This window comes from Protopterus annectens, chromosome 2.part0 (genome assembly GCF_019279795.1).
Source record: "Protopterus annectens isolate FY-2018-M chromosome 2.part0, PAN1.0, whole genome shotgun sequence".
Classification (NCBI taxonomy): Eukaryota; Metazoa; Chordata; order Ceratodontiformes; family Protopteridae; genus Protopterus; species Protopterus annectens.
In genome coordinates this window covers 1,125,517,119-1,125,536,528 of record NC_056728.1, presented here as the reverse complement: position 1 = coordinate 1,125,536,528, position 19,410 = coordinate 1,125,517,119, and the positions used below count along the sequence as shown (strand labels likewise).

The window sequence follows — 19,410 nt, the reverse complement described above, 5'->3', positions numbered from 1 at the left end:
CCTCTCATGTTTGGGATCTACCCTTCTGAGGTGCAAAAGAACACAAAGGCACCCTGGCTGATAATGTTTGCATTCAACAGTAAGATGGGTGGTAGCATTCCTAAACCATTTGATGTTGACATCACGCCCAAAGGTCACTTGACACCTATGACTGTTGTCAGAACCCTGGACATTATCTCAATGCCAATAGATGTGCCGCCATTACCATTGGAAACACCATGGCTCACATTAAGTAATACATTGGTTGTAGTCCACTGAACAGTGAAGTTGTTATAACAGAAAGGGGAACACAGGTTGACAGTCAGCTGCCTGTTGACCACAACAGTGCCACTGACATCGGAAAGTACTTTGATGTGTTACATCTCCTGACTGAGTGTGTGTAATCCAGCAAGTAAAAGGACATGGCACCCTGTTCCATCCCCTCAGTAGCCCAATCAATGTGTACAGTGGCCCTTTTGCCATATTCCTCACTGGACACCTGCAACAACTGCAGAGTCTGCAAATGTACCCTACAAAGGGAATACCATGTCTTATACACATGCCCTGTATGGACAGACTCCAATAACTCCAATGAATCCACATATCATATTGTCTATGTAGGTGCAATCACTACCTCAGTTACATAGCCATGTCTCACCAAACAAGGTTGGGAATGCTACATCTGAAGATACCAATCTGTCCACACAACATGCCCCAGAAACCTCAAGCACACTTCTACATTTAAAAATACATGCATGTGGGACATGTGCACAACCAGACACTGTCCATGTTATGGAATATAAATTGCATACATGTGAAGCAGTGCACATCACTGGACACCCACAATAGAAATCTGGATGAGTAGATGGGGAATACAATACCCACCCCTGGGGACCACTCCAGTGACTATGCTCCTGAGCCACACTAGGGACTATTTTCATGTGGCCTGATGCCAGGGTATTTCCTTCAGCTAGCCTTGTAGAACCTTCAGGCCCATTCACCTACTACACACCTATAAAGCAATGAAACTATGAATCTCAGTACTGGCAAATGTGTGTGTGTGTGTGTGTGTGTGTGTGTGTGTGTGTGTGTGTGTGTGTGTGTGTGTGTGTGTGTGTGTGTGTAGCAATCTCAGTGTATTTGGTTGATGAATATCCCCTGTGGCTGTGGTTATTAGCAATCAGAGGTGTGTCCAAACCACAGCATGCACCATTCTCCATTCTACAACAGATGTTGTAAATCAACATATACCTATGTATGACCCACAGCCCTATAATATGTGAGGCATATGCAATCACTGTGTTACAGACCGGGGATTTCTGTGCACATATTGTACCCTGCCTATGACATGGTGGATGTGTTACCACACTGCCATACCCCGTGGTCTTGCCACAGGGCCACATCCTGATGACGCACAGATGCCTAGAACAGAAACAAGATAGAGCATGTGAGAACACATTCACTCAGCACTTCACTTGTGGTGGGAGAGAGGGGTAAAGCTGGCACTGAATGTGTTACCAATACTGTGGCCAATATCTGTTGCCTCAGGATAGGTATTAGCATTGTGCAGTAACTCACAGCATTTGTCTTTAATGTTGTGGAGGTTGTTGATGTAACTATCAAAGGCTGTTGTGGTTGTCATCAGTGTCTGCTGCATGTATGCCATCATAGATGCCTGTAGGGGATTCCATGAGGGATCCAAAGTTGTGTTTGAGGCTAATAAGGGAGTTCAACAGTCATGGGACACCACCTTTCTCTTCAACAGTGTCCTCCTTCTGATGTACACTTTAGTAATGGCAGGGGACCATCACATTGTCTCCCAGTGTTTGGAGAACAGTGTCTGGGTTTTGCTGGCTCTGGCTAGTAACATGCATTCATGTACCTGTTTGTACAGTGCATATGTGCATGATTCCACAGTCATGCAGCTATTTCCCATTGCCATGGGTGCAGTGAAGACATCCACCTCTGTTTTCATGGCTGCAAAGTGTCAGCTTTGGAGAGGTTTTGCAAGGTGGTTACCTATGTGGGGGTTATGGCTGACATGTTGAGTTCCATGTTGATTACAGCCTGTGTGGATCTCACCATGCAGGGATTGACATCTGTGGATGAGCAACAATCCCATATTTAAGTAGTCAACACAGATCAAGGTTCTTGCATCCTCTACTGAGGGTCAGTATGAGCTGGTCCAGGGCATTAGAAATGATGAATCCCAGAAGTGTTGGGCCACTGTACTGGAGCTTGGCTACTTTCCCCAGGTGATGTTGGGGTAGTTGAAGCATAGCTCTCAACCTTCCATCTCCAAAATGAGGAACACTAGCCCTCATAATGTGGAACAAATGACAAAATGTGGAACATATTAATGGCTTACTAACAACTTCAACTAGGAAGGCCATAGTATCGTTAAAATATGCTGGATTTGCTTATAAAAAAGATCTTTTAATGAATTAATATGATTCATTTCTATTTACCATGGATTTCACTTAAAAAAAATTCCTAACACTGAATGTGTGACAGATTCTTTCAATGTGGAACACTGAGGAACTTTGAGGAACATGAACTTTTCAAGACCCCAAATGAGGTGTGTTCCTCGTAATGAGGTACACTTGAGAGGTATGAGTTGAAGACTCATACTATGTCAGTGTTTCGTTGGACTATCATAAATGGCAGGGTGCTCAGGATTGTGCACTGACAGTCTAGGGACATAGATGTGGACCCATAGCAAGCTATGGTTTGGATTGCACTATTACCCCAAGGCAGTTGTACCGGAAGTATCTCCAATGCATTATGCTGGAATACTAGTCTGGAGGTGTTCCTAGCCATAATGAATATGGAGACACCACCTGTGGAGGTGTGGTGTAGTCCATGTTTGAGGGCTGACAGCTGTGGAATGCATCATAGCCTGATACTGTGGGTCTGCTGCCTGCTGCTGTGAACCACCTCTCAATTACAGCAGACATATGTCTCCCACTCCAACGAGTGCTTTTAGTGACTGCATCCTGACAGTTAGATGTCTACTGTTGAGCAGCATGACCCTCAGATTGCATACATGTCTAGCTGTTATGGTGGTAATTACATTAGGAACACTGCCTAATAAGGCATCATAGGGGTGGCAAGACACTTAGCCAGTACCTGGAAACCCAGCACTGACAGATGTAGTACATCAGTGGCAAGTCATTGGGTTCTGTCAATCATGTCATCCCAAGCAGAGAGGTACTGGATCCCCTGCAAATGACACAAAACACGTAAGCCAGTGCTGCAGTCAATCATCTGTTGATAGTACAGCAGCATCATTCTGGGTGATGGTGGTACACTGCTCAGGGCTACTGTCACACCTGCCTGGACCACATAATCAGAGAGTTCAACCATGTCTCTTGTCATGTAGTCCAGGGAGGTGTCCCAAGTCATTCACACCCACATGGATACAGAGTGATACTCATTGTTGTTGTGGAGTGCCATAACTGGCTGTGTCATATGTTGGATGCTGGCATGTGATAGATATTTGGCTGTTACCTGCTCCATATTCAACTTAGTGAGTGAGATATGGGTGTGCCTCAGTATTGAGTTACCCATGATCATTGTACTGTGTAAGTTGGTTAGCCTTAGGAGCTTAGGTTGAGGGGCACACTGTGTAGGTTAAATATGTGTCCCTTGGCATGTGCCATGTGGTGGTGTCTGAGTGACTGTCTGTCTTGCTGGTCTCTGCTGTTTGGGTAAACGTCCATTGAGTGCCTCTGGGAAGGTGGGTGTGTGGCTTTTCACTGTATGTCATGGCTGTCATGGTGAGCTATGTGTTCCACATGGTGTGTTGCAGGTATTGATCTTATCCTCTTGACCTGTAAGTCCAGTCTTTGCTGGAGAGTGCATATGTCCACAATTAGTGATATATGGGTAACTCTCACAGGTTTTAGTGTTTGGAGTTTAGAGGGCAGGGCTACCTGTGTACATGAGGCAGTTGCAACAGTGCCTCAGAATGGACAAGTGCACAAGGTTAATGGGTGAATGCACAGAAAACTGCCCTTCAAACATGCCAGACGGGGTCAACATAACTAGTAAGTAGTGGGGCTACATCTGTGATGAATGAGTAATGCTGATGGCACCCAGGTGTGCCACACTTCTTCGTACAATAACCTGGTGAAGTGCCAAGCCATAATGCTAGTTGAAGTGCAAGACAGAAAGAACTAGCATGATGTAAGGGTGGAACAGATGGCAGACTGTCTGCCACCTGTAATACTTTACCACAGCTGTGCAGTTATCAGCAGCTTTGGCCATGTGAAAGTTCAGTAAGCTCTGTAGTGTGTGCGGTAACTGCGTAATACTATACTAGACATAACTAGATAGGCAGGAGTTCTAATCCCAATACTGGCAAGTGTGTGTGTGTGTGTGTGTGTGTGTGTGTGTGTGTGTGTGTGTGTGTGTGTGTGTGTGTGTGTGTGTGTGTGTGAATCATGTACTGTCTGGCTTATACCATTTTTGACTTGTGTACTAGCCTTCACACTTCCCCTCGCCCCATCTAGTAGTCCTGTTGATGTCACCCACCTTAGAAGTACCTTTGGACGAGGTGGAAACGCATTAGCTCTGTGGTGCATCTGATAACTGTGTAGCACTATAGTAGGAATGCCTAGATAAGCAGAAGTTCTAATCCCAATGCTGGCAACTGTTTGTGTGTGTGAGAGGATCATACCTTGTGTGGCTTATGCCATTTTGATATGTATACCACACATGGCTGGTGACCACCTACCGCTGCCATTACTTTATATAGTGTGGTAACAGCATCTGCCTCTCATGCAGCAGGTTAAACCATTGTACAGTCCTCTGTACAGATGTGTCTGGAATATCCATATGTTTTCAACCTATAAGTGGTTGGAAGTGGTCTCTGTGCCTTGACAATGCCCATGTATGTGATATTATAGCCAAATAAGCCACAATGAGTGTACTGACACATATGGCAGCATGAGGCATCATACCTGACTGAAACATCATGCTGATATGACGTCTGCCGCCACAGGTGGCCAGCCCTGTAGGTGCAATACTCCTTCTGTATATACTGTAAATACTCCTGTTAATACATTTCTCCTTCAGATCGTTCAAATAAGATGGAAACATATGTTTCCATTTTATTTGAACGATCTGAAGTAGGAGAAATCTGAAAGTGCTTATCATATATTTATTAGAGGAAACATCTCATTGGTTTTATCATATCCATTAGGTTCACTTTGTTTTATCAACCATTAAAGGATATTTTAACATTTTTTTCCATGGTGGTGTCACAGTACTTTACTTAATAGTCATAAGTAGGCTATTATGTTACAATGTCATTGCTCACAGACCTGCCAATGGTTTGGTTGACATAATACTGGTGTATGTGTATGTGACTACAGATATCAGTCACAGATGTGCTTATTGTCCAGCAGAACACTGTACAGTTGAATGTTATTAATTCAATATATCACATGCAATTCAACACACATGTCTGCAACAGTACTATACTATGCACATCGCCTATATAGGTCTCTAAGCTTTACAAGACAAACATGTGTCATACTCATATTCACAGGTAACATGGATATGGTTCAACATCGCATTAACTGGCCTAGCAGTGGCACAGTCACAACTGTTTGACAGACAACCCAGTGGTTGTCATATATAACCTGTCCTTTCCTAGGGTGAGACAGGCTCCTGAGCTGTGATCCTACCTCGCAACCTCTCAGAGCATCATATCTGGTCAAAGTCTAAAATGATGGGTGGATAAATAGGGACAGACTTTAAATATTCCTGTTACAAACATAGGACATTTGTAGAATGATGCATTTTGCATTACTGTGAATATTCTTAAGGATGTAAAGTCTTAAACTCAAGTGTTTGTCATTACTTGATGACGTCAATCCTCAGCTATTTGCCAGAAAAGTAGATTTCAGGAGGAACAGACAAAAAATTGTGATGGGAAAATCTGGACATTCTGATAATATCTGTACAGTTGAGAGGTATGTCTGTGATCTCTCCCACTGCAGAGAGGGCCAGATGCAATGGCCATAGCAGCTGTTCAGCAGGACATTAGTACAGCAAGTCTTGTTGGGACATATATTCCTCCAAATCATACTTACCATTATCACAGACCAAGTACTCCATTCAATTACATGCTTACATGTGCCACTTTTTTCTGATTTATGTTTTATTTGTTCTCCCTCTCTCTCTCTCTTTCTCTCTCTCTGTGCACTACAGGGATAGAGCTGGTTTGAATAGGTGGCAGCATGGCTTTTTTAGATGATGCTCATGACCATGTGATGGCCTGTATACCTATTGGTGTTCCCTACTTGCTAATTGCATGCAGAGTAGTTGTGTAGTTCTTCCAATAGCCAATGTGATAGCAACACAGTCCTATAATTGAGTACTCCATGTGGGCATTGGCCCTCTCCCTTACTTGTGAGGGAGACATCCTGGAGTTGTGTGAGCTACTACCTTTTACAACAAGACTTGTGGAGACAAGCCAATTAAATGGTGGAGAAGGTTCAAGACTTAGGGGCAGAATGTGAGTATTCTTGTTATATGTTTGGAATTTTAACAGGGTTTGTCCGCACATGCTACTTCTGCATGGGTTTCAGTCTGATAAAGTTCTGTCTCTGTGTAGCACTCAACTGTAGGACCATCCACATAATGGCCACATGTTAGCCTGTTATGTTTGGTCTGTTCCCCAGACAGGTGTTGTCCTTAGCAAATCATTAGCATACTCTGGTGATTGCATTATGTAAATGGTAACATCCATTTGTTTTTCTGACTTTATATCCCTCAGAAAAGATATGTAACAACAAATGCTGTAACACCATTAACTTTCTCAGTGTATAACGGCAATATTTCAAGTATGACCATGTATTTGGGCCTCTGTCCACCAATTATGTCAGGCTTTGCCCAGATGTTATACAATAGGAGGTTGATAGGTATACTGGTCTATCATTATTTAGTGCTGTCATTCTTGCTGAGAGGAAAGGTTATGAAACATGTTGAAGTCTGTACATTCAAGAGGTTGGTGTATAGAGAATGCCCTTAGATGCCCTTGTAACATATTTTATGTGGGGGACAGTAACACATGTTTTAAAACTAGGCTGTTAGAACATGTGAGACATATTACTGATAAGAAATATGACAGTTCTATAACCATACATTAGAATAAATCTCATCATGGGGACAGTAGTGAGTTCCAAGGTACTGTTTTTGAAAAGGTCTGTTCCTCAGTTTGATGAAACATTCATACAAGGACAATTGCTATGTACAGACTCAATGTATTAATATTAACTGTGATACTTTATCCGGTAAAGGGTTAAATGGGGAGTGTAATTGAAGGCTGTGTATTTAATTATGTAATTAGGTGTTAATTGCTTCTTGTGATTAAGACATATATTTCTGGTAATGTTTTACTCCTTGAAGGCTTTGGTCAAGACATCAGAGTATAATAAACATGTGTGAATTACTGGCTGGTTGTATTTCCCTTTGCTATGTTCATGCATTTTATTTCTTTTGCTAAGAGGTTGTTGTATGACTGGCCATTGTATATGGCCTATCATGGTTCTGTAGCAGTGTACTGTTCACTTATTTATTTGGACTGTAGGGGGGGGGACAGATGTGAGTGTCATGGCTGCTTTTGTATCCAGCTGTGCATGCTGCCCCAGTTATGGTTAGTCTATCAGCAGCATATGTTTGTATGGGCATTTTGAGACATGTATGTATGCATGTGTATATATATATATATATATATATATATATATATATATATATATATATATATATATATATATATATATATATATATATATATATATATATATATCACTGAAAGACCATTTCACTGACACCCATTTCACTGAGACAAATCACTTAAAGTTCATTTCACTGAAAGTTCATTTCACCTAAAACTCATTTCAATGACTAGTAGTACTCTAATGCAAGTCAAAGGTATATGTCCTTTTCCCCATTGTAGTGCGATCCTGGTGTTAGTATATATAGTTAGGGGGGAGGGGGACACAGCCCCCCACAATGGGGGTTGTGGCGGGCTAACCCCCCACTTAATTTGGTTTTCTGTTGTCTGTATTTGTTTTACATTATTTGGTAAAACCCAACTAGGTGGGGAGCTATGCCCACCACACCCCCTAACTATATATACTAACACCAGGATCACACTACAGTGGGGAAAACGACATACACCTTTGACTTGCCTTAGAGTACTATTTGTCAGTAAAATGAGTTTTAGGTGAAATGAACTTTAGGTGATTTGGTCTCAGTGAAATGCTCTTTCAGTGAAGTAATACAAATCCATATATATATATATATATATATATCTATATATATATATATATATATATATATATATATACACACACACACACATATATATATATATATATATATATATATATATATATGTGTGTGTGTGTGTGTGTGTGTGTGTGTATATATATATATATATATATGTATATATATATATATATATATATATATATATATGTATATGTGTGTGTGTGTGTGTGTATATATATATATATATATATATATATATATATATATATATACATATATATACACAGTAGAAACGTAAGAATCCAAGCACAGCAGATACTTCAAGTAAAACTTTTCTTTAATATAGGACAACTGAGAACAAAGACATAAGCGCTTTCGTAGCAGTGCTACTTCATCAGACGTATAACATAAAGTAAAGAAAAAGCCAATGTAAGAATAACTTGCCGAATACAGTGATTTTTCATCTTGAGACTCAAGACTTGAGTTTGAGACCATGGCTTTGACACCTGGCATCTATCTCAGTGAGACCCTTTTTTAGGATGTCCACATCGTTAGGAGTTTTGATTATGGCTCCTAGTTTGCAGTCATCTGCGAACTTTGTTAGCCAAAGACCTTCTTTGTTAGCCTGTACTTCAGAGAAGTAGATACCAAACAGGAGAGGACCCAGAACTGAACCCTGTTGTACTCCACTTGTCACTGATCTGAAGTTGGATTTAGAGTCTGCTACTTTCACAGTGTGGGTTCTGTCAGTGAGCTAGTTGGCAACCTATCTTGTGACATACGGATTTATACCTAGTTTAGTGAGTTTATCTATAATTCCAGAGTGGGGGATAGTGTTGAAATCCTTGGCAAGATATACATAGGCTATGTGAACCACCTTACCCTCATCTACAGCTTTGGTGACCACTTCAAAGATGTCTATCAGGTTTAGGAGACATGATCTGCCTTTTACAAACCCACATTGTGTAGGGTCCAGAGTTTGGAGATTACCAATGTCATTGTTTATAAGTTCCATGCTGATATGTTCCATAGCCTTGCAGACCAGGCTCGTCAGGCTAATGGGGCGGTAGTTCCCAGGGTCTGTGGTGGCTCCCCCTTTGTGGAGTGGGATAACCATTGCTGTGTACCATTCAGTGGGCATAAAGGCTGAGGTGAGGCTATGATTGAACATGGTACTTAGGTGGGGTGCCAGTTCATTCTGTAGTTCATGTAGAACGCAGCCTGGGATGTTGTCAGGTCCCATGGATGCTGTGTTCTTGGCTTTGGAGAGTGTGTTTTTTTTACCTGTGCAGCTGTGATTACAGGAACTTTGCATTCTTCCGGTATAGAGATGGGCCCTTTAGGGGGTAAGAGAGGGGTAAAGTTAGCACTGAACCTATCTGCCAGGACGTTGGCAATATCAGTTTGTTCTGTATATTTAGTGGCTTTGTGCTGTAACTCAGAGCAGATCTGAGTGTTGCCATTGAGATTCTTGACATAGCTATAGAATGCTTTGTGGTTGTCTTTAGAATCAGTGGTGATTTTGTTTTCACAACTAGCTTTGGAGAATTTTATGAGGGATCTCAGCTTCTTAATGAGGCTGACCATGGAGTTCCTCCAGTCATGGGATTTTACTCTTTTTTTGCAACAGTTTCTTTCTTCTATTGTAGAGTTTGTTTATGGCAGGGGACCGCCAGATTGGCTTCCTTTTTTTGGAGAATAGAATCCTGGTTCTGTTAAGGATTGCACGATCCTTGCACTCGTGTAAGTGCTTATAAAGTGCATTTGTATAGGATTCAGCAGTCGTACCTCTATTTTCTGTCAGCATGGTTGTCATGAAGTTTGCCACTTCTGTCTTAAGAAGCGTGAAGTTGGCTTTGGAGAAATTATTTACAGTGGTTTCCCTAATTGGGGGGGGGTGGAATATGGATGTCTAGGGTGATTAGCTTGTGGTCGGATCTGACTGACAAGGAATTTACCTCTGGTGTGGAACACCGGTTGCCCATGTTGGTAATGACCAGGTTTAGGATATTGCTGCCCCTTGTGGGGGTGTGGATAAGTTGATCCAAGGTATTGGAATTTATGAATATCAGAAAACGTTGAGCACAAGTGTTGGTACATGTGTAGTTTTCCCAGTTAATGGTGGGGTAGTTGAAATCGCCCATTATTAGGGTGTTAGGTTATACCCTAATATTTTCCAGTGTATCAAGAAATGAGGAGTGGGAATCCTGGGGCATGATGGGAGATCTGTAGCAAGCTACAATTTGGACTGCGGTCTTGCCCAGAGTTAATTGCACTTGGATAATCTCGGATGCATTATGCTGAGCAACTAGCCTGGAGGTGTGGATATCATTAATGAATATGGACACACCTCTGCCTTTAGTGTTTTGGTCCAGGTTAGGTGGCCGAAAGCTGTGGTGTGAATTATAGCCTGGTAATGCAGGGGTGCTCTCTGCAGCCTTGAACCAGGTCTCTGTCACTACACAAATATCGATGTTCTCCATTTTAAGGAGTGCCTCGAGTGAGTGCATTTTGAGGTTTAGACTTCTAGCATTGAGTAACATTACCCTCAGATTTTGTTTGCTTGTACCTGTTATGGTGATGAATTTGTCATTTGAACCTTGCCTAAAAAAGGCACTATAGGGGTGGCAAGAGCCTTAGCCAGTATCCGGAATCCCAAGGGCGACAGGTGCAGGCCATCTCTGGCAAATCATTGTGGTTTGTCGATCATGTCATCCCAGTCAGACAGATACTGGATCCCCTTAGAATGACACCAGAAGCTTAGCCAATTGTTTAAGTCAATCATTTTGTCTATATATATATATATATATATATATATATATATATATATATATATATATGTGTGTGTGTGTGTGTGTGTGTGTGTATATTTTATATGTATATCTCTACATATATTACGTATTAATGTTTCCATATACATATATATGCATGCATCTCCATACACATATACATTTATATCTATGTACAACACATGACTACTGTTAACAAACCTTTTCCCTACTGTTGAAGGTCTCTGCTGCATGATATGTTTGAAAAAAACATCAGGCATATCTACAGATCAGATGGCTTAGTGGTAAATTGCTGTGGCTATGGTAGGCAGGGTACTGGGTTTAAGACTTGCAAGGGCTGATTATTTTGTTGCTGGGCAGAACAAAGGCTGTTGGTTACAGAACAATTAAGGCACTTTCAAGTAGTTGTAAGTGGGTTTGCATGGTGGTAAGCAATATTAATTTCCGGTTAACTATGCTGACAGACAGCCTTAAAATGCTTAACTGGTGTAGGCATTGCTTAGCATGGCTCAAACCGGCTTAATCCCACTTACTACTGCTTACTGCTGCTTACCCCCACACTACGTTCTTTAAAAGAAAAGAAAAAAGGGGTGATAGGAAAGTGGTGAAAAAGGGGGCACAATGAGGGAAATATAATATGAAAGATAGCTCGGGATGTGCAGGATGGGTGTAGGAAAGGTCCATAGCTGTCCATTTCTTGTACAGCAACAGATGTGCATACATACTGAATTTGGAGGTAAATTTGGACACTCAAACCTCTGAGAGAGGGGTGAGGACAACAATAATGTGTTGTGAAGCCAATTAGACCAGATTACATGTGTCCAGTGGACACGTGCAAAATGGACAGCTATGTATGGGGTGAAATTCTTTTTTGGGAACAGATTGCCCTTTTTGTAAGGTGAGAGTGGGATGTTCGGGAAGGATAGTAGATATATTTGGAGAGGTAGGCTGGCTAGGAAGACAAGACAGCATACATGGGTGGTATATGACACATGTGGGGGGTACACATCATGGATGGGGAGGGGTGTTTGGTAATCGGAAGCCCACGAGCCTCCAAATGGATACAGTGGGACTGAGGCCCCATCATGGGCAATCACCACTGCACCTTCACAGTCCCGAATGTGGCTGTGCTGGGGGCTGAGCAGGAGGGCAGGCTGACCCTCTAAATGCACCATGTGGTCCTCAAGCTGGTGTAGCAGGTCTCCAAATTCCTTGCAGAGCTTGCTACGCACCAGACCCTGCACCTGGCTTCGGGTGATCGGATCCTGCCTGCGTCCATGCCCAGGGAAGGGATGAGCCCCATCCCCTGAGGAAGTTCCACTCGAAGGTGGTGCAGGACCAGCAAATGAGGAGGTCCCAGGGTGGGTCCCAGACATGCTGTGGCCCAGTGCCATGGCCAGATGAGGTGGGAGAGATGGATCCACTGTGATTGGCCTTCCCAGGCATGCTATAGTGTTACAGTTTTAGAACATTTGTTGGTTAGTAATGGTAAACACATTCCAGGATTAGTTATAACAGCATGCATGAGTATTCCCATTAACCCAAAACAATAGATTTGGAACATTTGCATAGCAAACAGAACACATGCATATATGGAACCACAGTTGGCATTACACTGGCATGCAGGTTACATTGATAGCAACAGGCCACCAATGATAGTATTTGAACATGGAACATTAATTGGGATACATTCCAACATTTGTAGAACAATAGCACACATGTCCCAAGAGTAGGTTTGGGGGAAAACATACCCATTCATTTATGTGTTTAGATTATTGGTGAAGATAAGGTGGGGGGAGAGGGAGATGTCAGTTAACAAATGTAGGTTCTTGCAGTGGTCACAGCTTTAATAATCATTGCTCTAATCATTACTCTATAGGTATTATTACAACAACCTGTGGCCTTGGGTTGGGCAGTGGTATGTTTGTACACAGTGTATAATTACAGCCTTCTTATAGCTACTTTATACCTTTTCTTACCTAGAACACCTGTGGAGGGAATGTTTGTTAACACTACCTGACTGTTTCTACACATATTCACAAAATACTACTTTGAAATTATGCATACAGCTTACTACCACTCCCGGGATTCGAACTGTGGCTGTTTCTGCTAAAAATACAAGTTTGTGTTTCATCAGAAAGAACTATTGAGAAACTGCTGTCTCTTCCTTGAATGATTTCTGTCTCATTCTCTCTTTGTTGTACAATCTGATCTTGTCATTACAACATTCTTATACATACATTCATATGCATACCTTTTGACATAGCACAGTGTGGAACACAGTGGTTAACACAACATTACTATTCAGATATCAGATCTTGGTGTGTGAAACATTTTATATCAGTTAATCTCATGACTCACACAGGCACTAACTTTGTCAGATGAGACTTGATTGTTTAATGCTTTCAGAGCTGTAGTTGATATGAATAACCCATACACAGTTCAATTCATACAATACCAGAGTAAACATAACCAGTCCAGGGTTTTAAATTTTATTGTCAGGCAGTTACAGTTTTATTTATATATAACCTATATAAGACTATTACTGTAATATTGTCTGGTTTATTCAGTACAAACCATACCCATTTTTAATACTGCCAGGTGACATTTGACTCCTTTATATTTATTTGGTACGAATACTACAAGGTAGATTGTTACTCACCAGCTTCACAATGCAGCCTTTGCAACCTGCTGGCATGGGCTTCCTGGTTCGCAGCCCGCTCAGCTGGAGCTATAAAGAAGACAGAGAAACATTTATGCATACCTATCCATCACATATGCAGGCTGGACTTTGGTAAACAGTTATTGATATGAATACTTACACATGCCAGGGACATCACCCCTCTGCCATGCTTCTTGGACTCACTGGTTCAAGAGCTCCCACTTCTTCCTCTTCAAGTCAGCATAGTGGTGCCAGATCTGCTCACCAGTCTGAGAGATGCCAGTGTCACTGGTGAGGTCATGGACAAGACTTTCCCAGGCCTCTGTGTTATATTGGGAGCCCTGGTACTGGTCCTGCAGCAGTTGCACATCATGGTTTTTAACAAGGAGTCCTACTATGACCTTGGGCTCCTGTATGCCCCAAGCACTGCACCCAAAAGCGCATGCCCTCTCCAACACCTGCCACACTGCCTACAGTGGGGAGCCACAACCAGTTATGAGCTGTATTCCTACCTGCGAGGTTTAAATATGGCTGATTTTCCACCCTTTGTCGTGATTGGACGGTTTTGAATATGCTGAGCTAAGCTAAGCTACGGGTAAACCTGCTTAACTAAGGCTGGCAGTGCTTAAAGGAGCAGGTTTAGCACTGTTTACCAATGGGAAAATCCACTTAGCAGGGCTACTCATTGCTTAGAATTCATATTTAAGCAATGCTTACACCTGATCAGCATAGCTGAGCAATGCTTAGCTTTGCTTATGTTTTATTTTATAGACTATCAACTGTATGCGATTAATTCATAATTCCTGACATATTATAATTTTGTTTACTTTCCATGACATCCCCCAATGTGCTTTCATTACATTTATTCTTGTGTGACTATACTGTATGGGGCACTTGTGTTTATATGGGAGTTTCACAACTTTATTACACTGATACCTCACATCTGGACCTACTACACTACTCTAGTTAACACGTTTATGTTATTTACTACCTAATTATTAAAAAAATTAATTATGTACTGCTTTCACATGTAAAATGCTAATTGGTTCTAGTGGGGATCGAACCAGGAGCGACCACTCACTTGTAAAGCGAACACTCTAACCACTTCACTATTTCGGCATTGCTATATTTTGAAGTATATACCTATTTAGCTCCTTATGATTTGTAAGCTAGGCTGAGTAGAGCTGTGTGATGTGCAAATCCGCTCAGCTATGCTTAAACTTTATTGCGGACTGAAAAAAAAATTAAACTGTTTTATTTTTGTACTGTAGGGTTATGCACATTGATTTCTGCAAGATTATCTGTGGAGGGCTATGCATTTTAAATGGTGATGACATGACAGGCTTTGCATTTGAGAGATATGCTCTACGGACACTAACAGTGTCCATCATACCTCTCAACTGTACAGACTGTCACAGACTGCCCAGATATTTGCCTTATATTTTTGGTCCATTTTTCATACAGTTCATAGGTTCATAGATTCATAGGTAGGTACTAGGCTATCTACCCGAAGGCATTTATAAGCCTAGCGAGAATGTGTTGGCTTTCTCTGCCCCCTTAGATTAGTTCCCTGTGTCTCTGTCCAGCAGAGCCACTGAAGTGATCCCTGGGGTAAGCTTTCTGTTTCCCATCCACTCGTCAAGGTTTCTTTTGAAGAGTGTTAGAGAGGAGCTCTGCGTAATGTAGATTGGAATCTTGTTCCAAAGAATGGGAAGTCTCTGTGACAGGAATCTATCCCTCCAGCATGTCCTATTTATTGTTGTGGTGAGGTTTAGATCCCTAGAGCATGTGGCTTGAGGGGATAAGGTTTTCTTTAGGTGTAGCATGTCCATCAATTCTGGGTTGGACATGGCCTTGTATGTCAGGTAGAGATCACATCTGAGTAGGCTGTATGCAACCGAGTACAGCTGGAGTTTATTCAGTCGAGCTGCATAGGGCATCTGTTTGAGGCCAGTGATCCTCTTGGTGAGGTACATATGTGGTCTTTCTGGCTATTGCAGGTGTCTTGTAAGGTACATCCCAAATGGGACATTGTACTCTATAATGGGTCTGATGAGTGATGAGTAGAGGGGCCCAATGACCTCTTTTTATCTGGATGAGAACCCTTTTCTGATTAGGTGGGCCACGTAGAAGAATTTTCTAACCACTCTGGCAATGTGATTACCAAAGGTGAGATTACTATCTACTTGGGTCCCCAGATCCCTTATTATGTCTTCTGTATTTAGGGGACTACCACCTATGTGGTAGTTTGTGGGTACTTTGTTTTTTCCAAAGGGGATGACTATGCAATTTTTGGCATTTAGCTTGAGGCCATGATTTTGCCACCAGGTATCCATCTCAGTGAGACCCTTTTGGAGGATGTCTGTGTCAGCCAGAGAGTCAATTATAGTTCCTAGTTTGCAGTCGTCTGTGAACGTCATCAGCCATAGTCCTCCTGTGCTTGCCTGTACCTCTGAGAAGTATATGCTGAACAGAAGGGGTCCTAGGCCTGAGCCCTGGGGAATGCCACTTGTAACCGGTTTAGTGTCGGACCTAGCTCCCACAACTCTCACCATGTGGGTTCTATACATGAGCCAGTTGGCAACCCATCTTGTGACGTAAGGGTTTATGTACAGGTTGGTGAGCTTTGCTATAATTCCAAAATGGGGATGGTGTTGAAGGCCTTTGCGAGTTCTAGGTAGGCTGTGTGTACCACCTTTCCCTCGTCTATAGCTTTGGTAACTGTCTCAAAGAAGTCCACCAGGTTTAGGAGGCATGATCTGCCCTTAACAAAGCCAAAATGGGTAGAGTCCAGTGTTTGGAGGTTCCCAATGTCTCTGTTAATGAGTTCCATGATGATGTGCTCCATAGCCTTGAACATGACTTTAAAACTTTCAATGACAAGTTGTATGCATTTAAGAGCACACAATTAGAAATAGATTATTTGAAAGAATGTTTGCGTATGCAGTGTGTCCCGAAGGGGTTACGCTGCTATAAATTTCCAAACAATGCTGTGGCTGGTTCATCTCTTTATAACAGCTTGGTTAAAATCTTTGACAAAGCAGGGCTTGAAATGCTAGAATGTATGATAAGGGACTATGAGGAAAAAGCAGGTTTATTACTTAAATAAGTAACATCACTTAATGATTCTGTGGTGAAGAGTAAGAATTTTTTAGGTGTTAAAAGAGAATATGATCGTGTTTTTAATGAAGTAGATCAATATTGTTTAAAAATTGTGAACCGTAAAATCAGGAAACTGGAGCGTGACCTCAAAGAATACAGGGAGGGTGAGGCCTACCCTTTGTTGGGTAGAAATAGGCAGGACACCAAACAGTTTTATAACCAAAATAGTGACATGGTTTTTAATGACAATGTCCCAAGTGCTGAACTGGAGATACCAAGAAGAAGTGAGAGACTTGCTCAGAAAAATAGTCAGAGTGGCCTATCGGATTTTCACTATCCCCCGGGCAGACCAGGGGGGAGGAATGTAATGCATCAACCACAGATGTGGAACAGAGCACACAGATAATAAGTTTAGGTGATGTATTTGATAGGATTTCTGTTGATGAAGCTTTCAGAAGATCTCATGACAATTGTGTTTTAACTAAAAAGAACAATTTTGTTATATACAATTATACTGATATTAACATCTCTGATGACTTTTTTGAGCTTTTTACAAAAGGGCTTCACTTTGTACCTTCACGTACAGTTGACTTATGTAATATTTTAGTTGATTTGAAGCTTTTTGTTAGACGCTTGAATCTTGCTTTTTATTTTAAAGGTCAATCTCAGACTAATGAAGGGCTTTCTAGGCCTAGCACATTTAACCCACCCTTAAACCCACTGTTAAAATTATTTGAAGGTTTGGTGGAGGCAGATTTAAGAGACTTTTGTTTGAACAGGTCTCACATACCATCGGTTAATTTTAGACCAGAACTTGGTCAGTTAATCAAGAGGCTTGTTGATGAAGACATTTGGGTGATGAAGCCAGATAAGGGTGGAGGCGTAGTTTGAATGTATAACATGATATACGACACCCACATTCACAATATGTTGCAGGATACTGAGCATTATGAACTGGTTTCTAGCAATTAATTAAATTTAGCACATTCTAAAATTTCTTATTTACTCATGGATCATTTATTACAGGGTGTGATAAATGAAAAACTATATCTCTATGTTAGAAACCCAAGGATACCTGCAATTTTTGGAATTCCCAAGACACACAAGGGCTTAGACCCTTTGAACTTTAGACCTATTGTCTCAGGAGCTGGGAGAATAACAGAGCCCTTAGGAAAATTCATTGATTTTACCATCAACAAATTTGCTTTACCTCATGTTTGCAAAGATTCATGGGACTTTCTCTCATGCATCCAGCAAAATCTCTATAAACCAGAGCTTTTAATGGCCACTATTGACATAGTTTAATTATTCCCCAGTATCCCTCATGCTGTAGGGCTGGGATGGTTCAACAATAATCTAGCTGCTGAATCTGGGTTAGGGTCTAACACAATTGGTTTACTGGTTGAATTTATGGAGACTGTCCTAGAAAACAATTTCATCTATTTTAAGGGTGACACTTACAAACAGAAAAAAGGTGTAGCAATGGGCACGGCGTGTGCTTCTAGTTATGCAAACATAGTGTTACACCACTGGGAAAACAAATTTGTTTTTTCCATGCATTGGGTTCAACATATCACCCACTATAAACGATACCTGGATGATATTTGTTTGTTATGGGATGGCTCTTTAGATCAATTCTTAGACTTTATGGTTTACATCAATTCTACCACTCCCTTTCTATCTTTTACTTACAAAGTAAATAATGATTATTTGCATTATCTAGATGTTGCCCTTCTTAAAGATGTCAGTAATGGTACTTTCCAATCTAAGATATATAGGAAAAACTCCTTTTCTAATTCCTACCTACATTTCAACAGTGGCCACCCCTTCCACCAGAAGAAGGGTATTGTGAAGGGTCAACTTATACGTGCTTCAAGGATGTGTAGCACAATGGAGCTTTTTCTTGAAGAGGTTAACTTGCTAAAGCAACTTTTTGATGAAAGGGGTTACTCAGCACACTTAGTAAGTAATTTGGCTGAGGAGGTTACTGCTGGTAGGGAGGCTATTTACTGCCCTCTGTTAGGTAAGGGGGCATCTGGTGGCATTCTTTCAAAACCATCGGAACAGATTGAATGCCAAAACAGTTTTGTGTATACCTTTTCTGGTGATTCCTTAAAAATTGAACAATCAATTAAAAAATATTGGCCAATTTTGATACAACATGATGATTTCAAGCAGATTGTTAAGGAGAATCCCCATTTTATTAGGAAAAGGGACACAAACCTCAAGGGTCTTTTTGAGATCAGACCTGGTGTGGACAATAAAAGGGTTTATTCGAAACTTGGAACATATAAGTGTGGTTCATGTAAGCAATGCCCTTATGTGCATAACGACAGTTCATTTTTCATTCCCTCTAGGAGGTTTAAATTCAGGGCTGAACACCATTACAACTGTGGTACAAAAGGAGTTGTCTATTTAGATTTGTGTACTCAATGCTCCAGTTTTTATGTAGGTAAAACTGAGAGAACCCTTAGGAGAAGGATATATGAGCAACTTTATGATGTTTCCAAGAAAAAAGAAATCAATGTTTTTTTTAAGCATCTTAGCACATGCCCTAATATGCAACTTAAATTTTTAATCCTAGAGCAAGTC

At 41.3% G+C, this 19,410-nt stretch overlaps 1 protein-coding gene across 1 annotated transcript in view; it reads right to left on the bottom strand.

Moving 5' to 3' along the window:
* LOC122793370 (microsomal triglyceride transfer protein) overlaps positions 1–19,410 on the bottom strand; it is a 704,416-nt gene that overhangs the window by 239,526 nt on the left and 445,480 nt on the right. The window lies entirely within an intron of this gene.